Source organism: Anomalospiza imberbis, chromosome 5, assembly GCF_031753505.1.
Source record: "Anomalospiza imberbis isolate Cuckoo-Finch-1a 21T00152 chromosome 5, ASM3175350v1, whole genome shotgun sequence".
In the NCBI taxonomy this organism is placed as follows: domain Eukaryota; kingdom Metazoa; phylum Chordata; class Aves; order Passeriformes; family Viduidae; genus Anomalospiza; species Anomalospiza imberbis.
Genome location: NC_089685.1, coordinates 70,202,979 through 70,211,633, shown reverse-complemented (window position 1 = coordinate 70,211,633; position 8,655 = coordinate 70,202,979).

Here is an 8,655-nt window from a genome sequence, read left to right as displayed (position 1 = left end):
CAGCATTGGTAGTCCACAACTGCCAAATTTGTTGTGAAGCCTCATTTACTGGAGTTTTCCTCTCTCCATGTGTCTGCTGAGTTGCTTGCAGAGAGCCCAAGCTGCACTTGTGTGTCAGACTGCTCAGCCCCAGCCCGGTGCAATCCTTACTGGTTAGAGCCCATGTTTTTCCTGATTTCTCTATTTTCCAAAGTGTAAAGCCATTGTTCTGTAAAAAGGAGCAAGATGAATGTTTTTAAATTAAGGAGATAGCATGATGTGATGTCTTGGATAGAAAGTACTTATTTTTCTGGTGGAGTACCAGAAGTTTGGTTTTTGCGATTTTTTTTTCTGTGCAGCTTCATTAGTGATGTTTTATGTAAGCTTTTGAATGATGTAGTATTATTAGTTGCAGCTGATATGATTGTAACCAGGTGGGTTTTTTTGGGAATTTGTGTGGAGGAGAGGCTTTTCTCATAGGCACCTGAGACCTAATCTGAAATGAGGCTTTAGGATAGGCCAGCACCTGTGGAACAGCAGGAACTTCACAGGATTGTGTGAGTGGGGAAGGGGAGGTGGAAGTGAGATCCACCAGAATTCTCTCTCTGATAGATGATAAGTTGAAGCAGCTGAAAGCAATTGTAATGACAAGTGGACAAGGTTTATTCCAGACCACGGATACAGCAGAAAAGGTGTAATTGGCAGGCTCATGGCATTTAGTCTCACATGAGTTAATGTGAGAGATAAGCTCCATGTAACCCTAAGGGCTGCTCTTATAAATCCAGCTTAATTTGCAAGTCAAGGTCTGAACATTAAATCTGTTGTTCCTGTTTTGTCTGAGTAACCGAATCCATCTTCCGCAATGCTCTGGGATTAGGTTTTGTTCTGTGATGTTACAGTTTTTAGCTGTGGTAGTGGGAGGTGAGCCTCTAGCCCTGCAGTGAGAAATGTGCTCCAGGGAGCTCTGTAAGTAGGCTCAAAAGAAGGATGTTGCCAATTTTGTTACTAAAGCAGTGTATGATTCATTAATTTTTAAATGTATCACCAGTCATATGTGGGACATCAGCAGAGAACTGAGTGTTTAGGACCTGCCTGTGTTCTAGGCTTTGTCAAGAGGCTGGTACAGATTCCAAAAATAATTGCATGGAACCATAGGCAGGGTTCTCCAGGTGGGAACGTTTGTTCTTACATGTCTCAGGGATGCTCTGATTTTGGGCTGTCCTGTTGCAGGTGTGGGTTATTCCAGGAAGGACTACATCCCCTTGTTCAAACAATGGGGACAACGAAATCATCATGAGGAGCCCTGCCTGCAGCCTGAGCACGAGGATAAGCCTGAGGAGCAGGATCTCTGCAGCCTTTGGCACCTCCCCTCAGCCAGAGCCATTTTTCTGGTACTCTGTCAGCAGCAAATGTCTTTCTTTTCCAGAGTATGCCCGGTGTTTGACACTTGCAAATCTGCAGTAATTGAGATTCTCTAGTGGGGAGCAGGAGAATGTCCTGGCCAATATTATTGTAGGCTTGGATCTTTCAAAAAAATAGAAGGGGAAAGTGGCAAAAAGAATCAAAATGCACTGGGGTGTGCCCCTTTGCCCGGAGCAAGTTTAAATTTAAATGTCTTCTTTCATTCAGCTCTTTCCTTCTTGAGTACTGCACTTGCTTTCACTCTTGCTCATGTTCTGTTTCTTTTTCCTATCTTTTTGGGAGCTAGATCCATTTTTCATGAGCATGATTTAGTGCTTTCTACTGTCATAAAAATAAGGCTGGTTTACAAATTGGGCCACCCAAGTGTGGACTGTTATGTCAAATACAATGGTGTGGGAGGTCTGGGCTTGCTGCTTTAATTTATTTATTTGTTTATTTATTTATTTATAGCTTTGGTGGTGAGTGTAGTTCCCAGGAGATTGCCAGAGTTCTGTGGAATGGGAAGTTTATTTCAATTCACCTCCAGCTACAGTGGATGCAAGCCCAATAGCTTTGGTTGCTCTTGATCCAACTATGCCTCCAGTTGTTTTTCTTTCAGTCTAGGAATTATTTTTTTTTTTTTAAGCAGCTCCATGACAATGATACCTCTGTTTTGTTCTAACAGGACATGCCAATAATTCCTTTCTTCAGATGCGCAAGAGAGGCTTTTCAAGAAAAGCAGTTATTCAAGTAGAAATTGGTGTAGGTGTGCAGAAGCCCCGACTGCAGCAGTGTTGTATTGTGGTCTTCTGAGTATTGACCTCCTTTGGAGTGCATTTGTCTCCCTGTGCTTCTGGTCAGGATTTGAGGCCTTTGTTTTTGACCTCAGCACTCTTGACAACAAGCTGGAGAGTCTGAGGCTCTCCTCTGCTGCTCTTTGTTTCTTCCTCAAACTTCTTGTGAGTTTTATTTGGTTGGTTTGTTTTTTTTGTTTGTTTGTTTGTTTTTGTTTGTGTTTTTGTTTGGTTTTTTGTTTGTTTTTTAATTCCAAGTACTCCAGAGAAACAGGGGTACAGAGAGTGAGATACCAAACAAACCACTACATTTATTATGCACCACCTCTCAGGGTAGAGAGAAGTTTGTACCTTCATTCCCTGCTCCAAAAACAGGGTCACATGTTCCTGTTTGGCTGCTACGGTGTCTAGAGAAAAAGTAAATATTTGTAAAAAAGCTAAAATGAATAATGACTCCAACTGTGGCTACAGAAGTCATCTGGGGAGCAACCACCTACCTAAATATTGCCATTTTCTAATCTGTAGGGTATTTGCATTAATGTAGTCAAATCTTTCTGTGACAATGGCTGAAACTCACGTGGGTCGTGCTACAATGCCTAGAATTTCATGGCACCTGGGTTTTGTCACCAAAACCTGTCCCCTGATAACATCTAGGGTTATAGGGGAGGGGTTGTGAAGGAAGAAAGACAGCTGAGGATGGAGGAGCACTGTGCTAGGAACAGAAGGAACCTTCCTCTAGGAACCTCACTAGTGTGATGGATGAGATGCTTCCCTTGTTGGATGGCTTGAGGGCACTGCTCACAGCGTAGCCTCTGTGCTGCCGCGTGTTGGCCCCAGGAGGATATGTAACAAAGTATTTTACCTCCCACTTCCCCGTGGAGGAGTGGCTGCTCACCCTTTCTGTCTCTTCTCCCTGCTCCCAGTGTGCTGTCCCTTTCCAAAGGCAGTGTGTTCAGTGTGGGACGGATGAGAAGCCCACGCCAGAGCTGATTTGGAAACAGGACCTCTTCTCCTTCCCATGGGAAGATGATGTAGTATTTGTACCTGACTACTCTGTTTCTCCATGCTCTGGAGGAGTCTGGTTCCTTTCTCTCTGCTTTTTAAAATTGTTTTCCACAAAACTGGCTGTTTTCTTTTATTTCAGAGGGAGATTCCACAGGAAGAGATTATATACACACTTGGACATATATATTTAAATTCATACGTTTATATCTGACTGAAGATACAGGCACAGGGGTAATTTTATGTCACATATCCTCAGGAATGTTTTTTAACTCTGGAACTCAGGAATGTTTTTCTAACTCTTCCAGGAAATACATATATTTTACAATGACACAGCTATGACTTACCAGAGAGCAAAATTATGATAATAAAGTGTCTACCTGCAGCTACAATAGTAGGTGGTTGGCAGCATATTACAGTGTGAAAGTAAATAAGATGAATTTGTGTTCTCACCTGCTTGTGTCTCGGGTGCTGTGTAAGTTGAGAAGGCAATTTGCTCACCTGTTACAGCTCTTTCTCTGTTTTTTCACTAGACATCTTCCTGAAAGAAAACCTGTGTGTGGGAAGGAAATAATTCACACTCAGACCTTGACTCTCCAGGAGTCTGTAGGAATTTGTCCAGACCTGAGCAGAAGGAACTGCTTTAGCCCATGGTTAGGAAATGTCCTCAGGAATATGCAGTAAGCTGATGTTTGTTCTGTGGTGTGAGGGAACTGCATGATGGGAACCAGAAAATCGGCTAATGATAGTTTATTCCCATTATAACCATTATCTAAAGTAGTGCTATCAGCTGTCACTGAATCAATCTGGTCTTTCCTTACTAATCCATCTGCTTTTCAGACTTCAGGATTTGTAAATAGTAGTAGAGCTTGGACTTGGTCTGGTTATTCTCTTCCAAACTGTCTCATGAATACAATGGTGTAAGCACAACCTGGTGTTGTTCCTTGTGGCACCGAATCATATGCCACTGAATGTGACACCTCAACGCTGCTGATGTCCAAAGTGGGGTTGGCTTTTGTGACCATAATGTGCTCCAGAACATTAGTGGGCACCAACTGGAAAGCTTGTGCAAGCTCTCCAGCGCTTCTGTGGTCGTCTGTGTAACACAGCTGAAGTGCAGTTCCTCGGCAAGTTCTGGTGTGCAGCCTCTGAAACCATGTCTACTCCCACTGGACACTGCCCAAATATTTTGGGAACTCGATATTCTTGGTGGTTTGTGAAACTCTCTCCATCAGACTTGGGTGGTGTTCTTGGTGTACTTCTGTGAAGGGCTGATGTCAGATGTGTAGAATGACATGTTGAGCATCTCTGTGGGATTAAGCAATCTGTGCTGCTGGATCAGATAATCCATCCAGGATCGCATCTTCCATCTGCATTTAACTGTGCAAGGTTCCCCTGACTCTGAGGGATCTGTGGGGTCTGTGCCCCTTCTGTTAGCTTGCAGTAGATGGTGATGGTTTGAGAAGTTTCTGCCAAAATCCAGATCTTGCCTCTGCTCTTGCACTTCCCAGCACAGTGAAGTTTAATAAAAGAAGAGTCAGGTTGCACCCTTGGTGTCTCTTTCGTGGGTGGAGGAGACAGAGGAGGACATGTGTTCTCCACGTGATGGACAAGAGTTCTCCACAGATTCTGGGCTTCCCCTGTGTGAGGGACAAACATTGGTGGTGAGATCTATGCTGGCTGGACTCTCAGTGTTACTGCTGGTAAGCTGAGTGACCTTTCTTTACTCTGCAAACACTTGGGGCACCGTGTATTTTGATTTCAGACTACTGGAGTTCAGAGACAATAGGATCTTTTAAGGGGTCAACAGGATTTACTTACGTTGTTGCAACTGGCCTGCAAAGCTGCAGTTATCCCGTTTCTCAGATGTTTCTGGGATCACTGTCATAGCTTTAAGCGCAGCCACCAGCTGAGTTAGAAATCGGTAGCACCTGAGTACACAGAACTCCGGGAAATGCTGAGATGGAAGAAAATGTCACGGGCCTGATCCTTCTTAGTCTGGGATGTAAGCCAATTCCAGTGGGGGTCTTGTTTGGTGGGTGAGGTGCTTGCAGGATCAACTGCTGAGCTGCCCAAGAGCACGTGCAAAGCTTTGAGAGGGCGCTGCTTTAGGCTGTTCTGTTCCAGAGTGGCCGTGTGCTGTGGGGTTGTGCTCCAGGCACTGCTGCGAGTGAGGATCACAGGGAAAAACTGCCTGCAGAACTGGGGTGGTACCTGGGCCTGCAGGGCGTGAGGCTGAGCAAACACCCCCTTTGTCCAAGCAAAACACGTCAATCAATTTTAATCTTTTATTTTTTTTTTTTAGTGAACTATCCATTTTCTTCACATATTCTCATGCAGAGGAGCTCAGGGCAGCAATATTGGCTGGAGACCTTATGGCTACACAGTGGACAAGCCATAAAGCAGTGAGTTCAATGAAACTTGGGCAGCAGTGGAGGTGGTAAGTAAACCTTTGTCAGGACTATAAATCTAAACCCTGTGGCTGGGTCCCAGCCCTGGTAGATTCTCTGGGCTGGGTGGTGCCATCAGCACCCTTTGCAGTCCTCAAGGTGCTGCACAAGGAGATGGCCACAGCCCTGGCAGCACATTCCTGCTTTCAGCCGTCCTTCTGAGCTTGGCCCTGTGCTCTTGTTCCAAGCTTCTCTGCAGGGCCCCAAGTGCGTAAGCCCTTTAAGGGTTCATTTGTTAAGGCCCTGAGAGCCTTAGTCTAATTCTGCTTTCTGATCTTTTGGCAATTGTAGAGTAACAGGAAATTCTGAAGTAGGGCTGCTCTTCTCCTGGCAAATAAGAGAGCAGGCAGTTGAGTTAGATCAGTGCAATTTCCTCTGTTTCCCTGCATCCAAAAGGACAGCAGGCAGATCCCTTTTTTCATGCTGGGGAATTAACCTGATTGTGCCAAGCCCAGGGCTTGACATGTCTCTTGTCTGTGTCTTAGGGAACTTGACAAGTGCCCCTGTCCTAGCCGGATAAAGCCCTTGCTTTTTGACTTGTTTGGAGGGGAAAACGGGGCCCCACTTTAGACCAGTGGGGTTGATGGCTGTTCACTGTCATGTGCTTTATTTGAGTGGTCTCTCCTCTGACTCAGACCTTCCTGGAGGCTGGATGAGAAGCACCTGCTGTGTTTGTAGGTGCCAGAAGGACTCTTTGGGCTGAAGTGAATTTCACCTACGCGATCTGTGTATCCTCTGGCAATAAAGCCCCCAGTTAATCAGTCTTTTCCTCACCCTGTGGCTGCAGTGGGTGGATGTTTGGCAGCAGGCTGTGCTTTACACGCCCCTGAATTTCAGCCCTGACCCTGGAAGTTAATGGGAGCTGCAGCACTTTGGGATTGAGTTGTTATTGTCTAACTGGCCACGTTGATTGGTTTTTCTTGGACACTTAATCAGCTGCAGTGTTTGATGTGTAGATGACTTCAGTTTGCTTTGAAAAAAATAGATGTTTTGAATTACCTATTATCTTGCATAAAGTGAAACTATTTGCCCAACCCCGTGGTTGCCGTAGAGACTTGCTGCAAACAACAGATAGAAGCATCGGCTTAATATGAGGAATGTCCAAAGGACAAGTATGTGAGTGTTGAAACCAGAAAAATGAAACAACACGATTGCAACATCTGTCAAAGGGTAGGAGACTTTGAAATATTTCAATTTTATTGTATACTGGTTACAGGCTTTTGGAACCTTAGGTCAGCACCTGGCATTTGTATTTCTTCCTGAAGGACCTTAAGTGTTTCAGTCAACATTTAATCAATCTCTTCCCCTCTGAGCCCTCAGACTGCCTTGTTTGAAGGCAGGAAAAATCTGCTTGTTTCAGACAACATGGGGAAGAAATTTGTTCTTAGCATTTGGGAGATAGAAACCCAAACCCTGGAGTTCAGTCTTGGATTTCATTCGAAATCATGGTTTCTAAAACAATAATCGTTTCAGTAGTTTTATTATTTGAATGCAAAAAATTAAAGATCAGAGTTGCTGTTGAGATATCATTTAACAAACAGTTAAAAGCGGTTATCTAGCATATCCTGCGAGTTTATAGAAATGGTTTGTTATATAGGCCTGTTAGCCAATTATTAAAACATCTGTGAATCATCTGATACTACGTGTTGCAAACAGAATATTAATGGGTACAGCAATAGTGTGTGGGCAACTTAGGATCCCACTCCTTTAATAAACTTTGCACAGATGGAACTTTTATGTTCATGCATTTCCCTGCATCTCAATTGCTTCTAGAGAATTCCCCAAAGAATCGAATCTAGGATCTGCTGGCAAAAACCTATTGAAGTGGAGCCTTAGGTGTTGGGTTTTTGAAAAATTTCCTTTTAAAGTTACCAGAAAGGAAGTGGTTGGTTTTTTTTGGTTTTTTTTTTTTTTTTTTTTTTTTTTAATTTTTTTTTTTTTCTGGACCATAACATGGGTAATACCTAACCTTCTGCTTATTTGTCTGTGTGTACAGAAGTTGTATCTTTCTGCTGGATTCCATGCTTAAAACAGTTTTAGTAGCTGTTACTCTCCACCTAATGAGAATTTTGGGGTTTTCAATCCAAGTTAATTCTGCAGGCTCTTCCTCTTCTGTCCCCACTGATCTCGATGCCCTAGTTTCATGTTGTATGTTTTGTTTTCCTGTCTTTCATTCCATTTTAGGTGTAGGTTACTGCTCATGGATGTCAGGACAAAAAGTTTCTGGGCTTCACTGTGGGAGAAAATCACTAGTTCAACTTGTATCTCAAGACAAATAATTGATACCTGTGGAATAATTTCACAGATACTGATGAATATTCTGGGTTTTGAGCTTAAAGGCTTTCCAGAGTAATTCACATGGGGAATAATTGGTGCCAAACAACAAAAATGGGATTTTTCTTCTGAGCAATTTTGTTTTTCTGTGTATTAAGGGGAGTGATCTGGTTATTGTTATATGACAAGCTAAACCTTCAAAATGAAATAAAGGTTTGTTGTGTTGTCAAGGCATCCAGTCAGTAGTTAGGAAAGAGAGCAAACCAAATCAAGTTCTAGAGACAGGAAGATTTTGTTACTGCAGAGGCCTATCTATGCTTGAGGGTCTGTCCTGTGCAAAGCCAAATTGCTTTTTATTTCATCAATGCTGCTGTAAAATTCTGAAGTCCTGTTGGCACATAAATTATTCAAGTTTTTAAACTGAATTTCATCTGTAAATAATGGCTGAGCCTTTGCAGATGAGAACAGAGAGATCTGACTTTTCCCTGCTCTGACCCACTTGATTTCAAATGGGATTCCACAGAACGTGTGTCCTGGAACAATCATCATCAGGGCTTGGAATTGCTGCAGTGCAGGGGCAGCACCTCCAAATGCCCTTGGGTCATTCAGGCTCTGAAAGGAGCTGAAGTCTGTGGAGTTACTTCACTGCAAGTGGAATTCCAGCACATTTTGCTGGGTATGAAACACTCCCTGGTCTGCCAGCATTCAGACTGGGTGGTTCTGTACCTCTTGTGGGAGGTTTTATGCACAGCTCT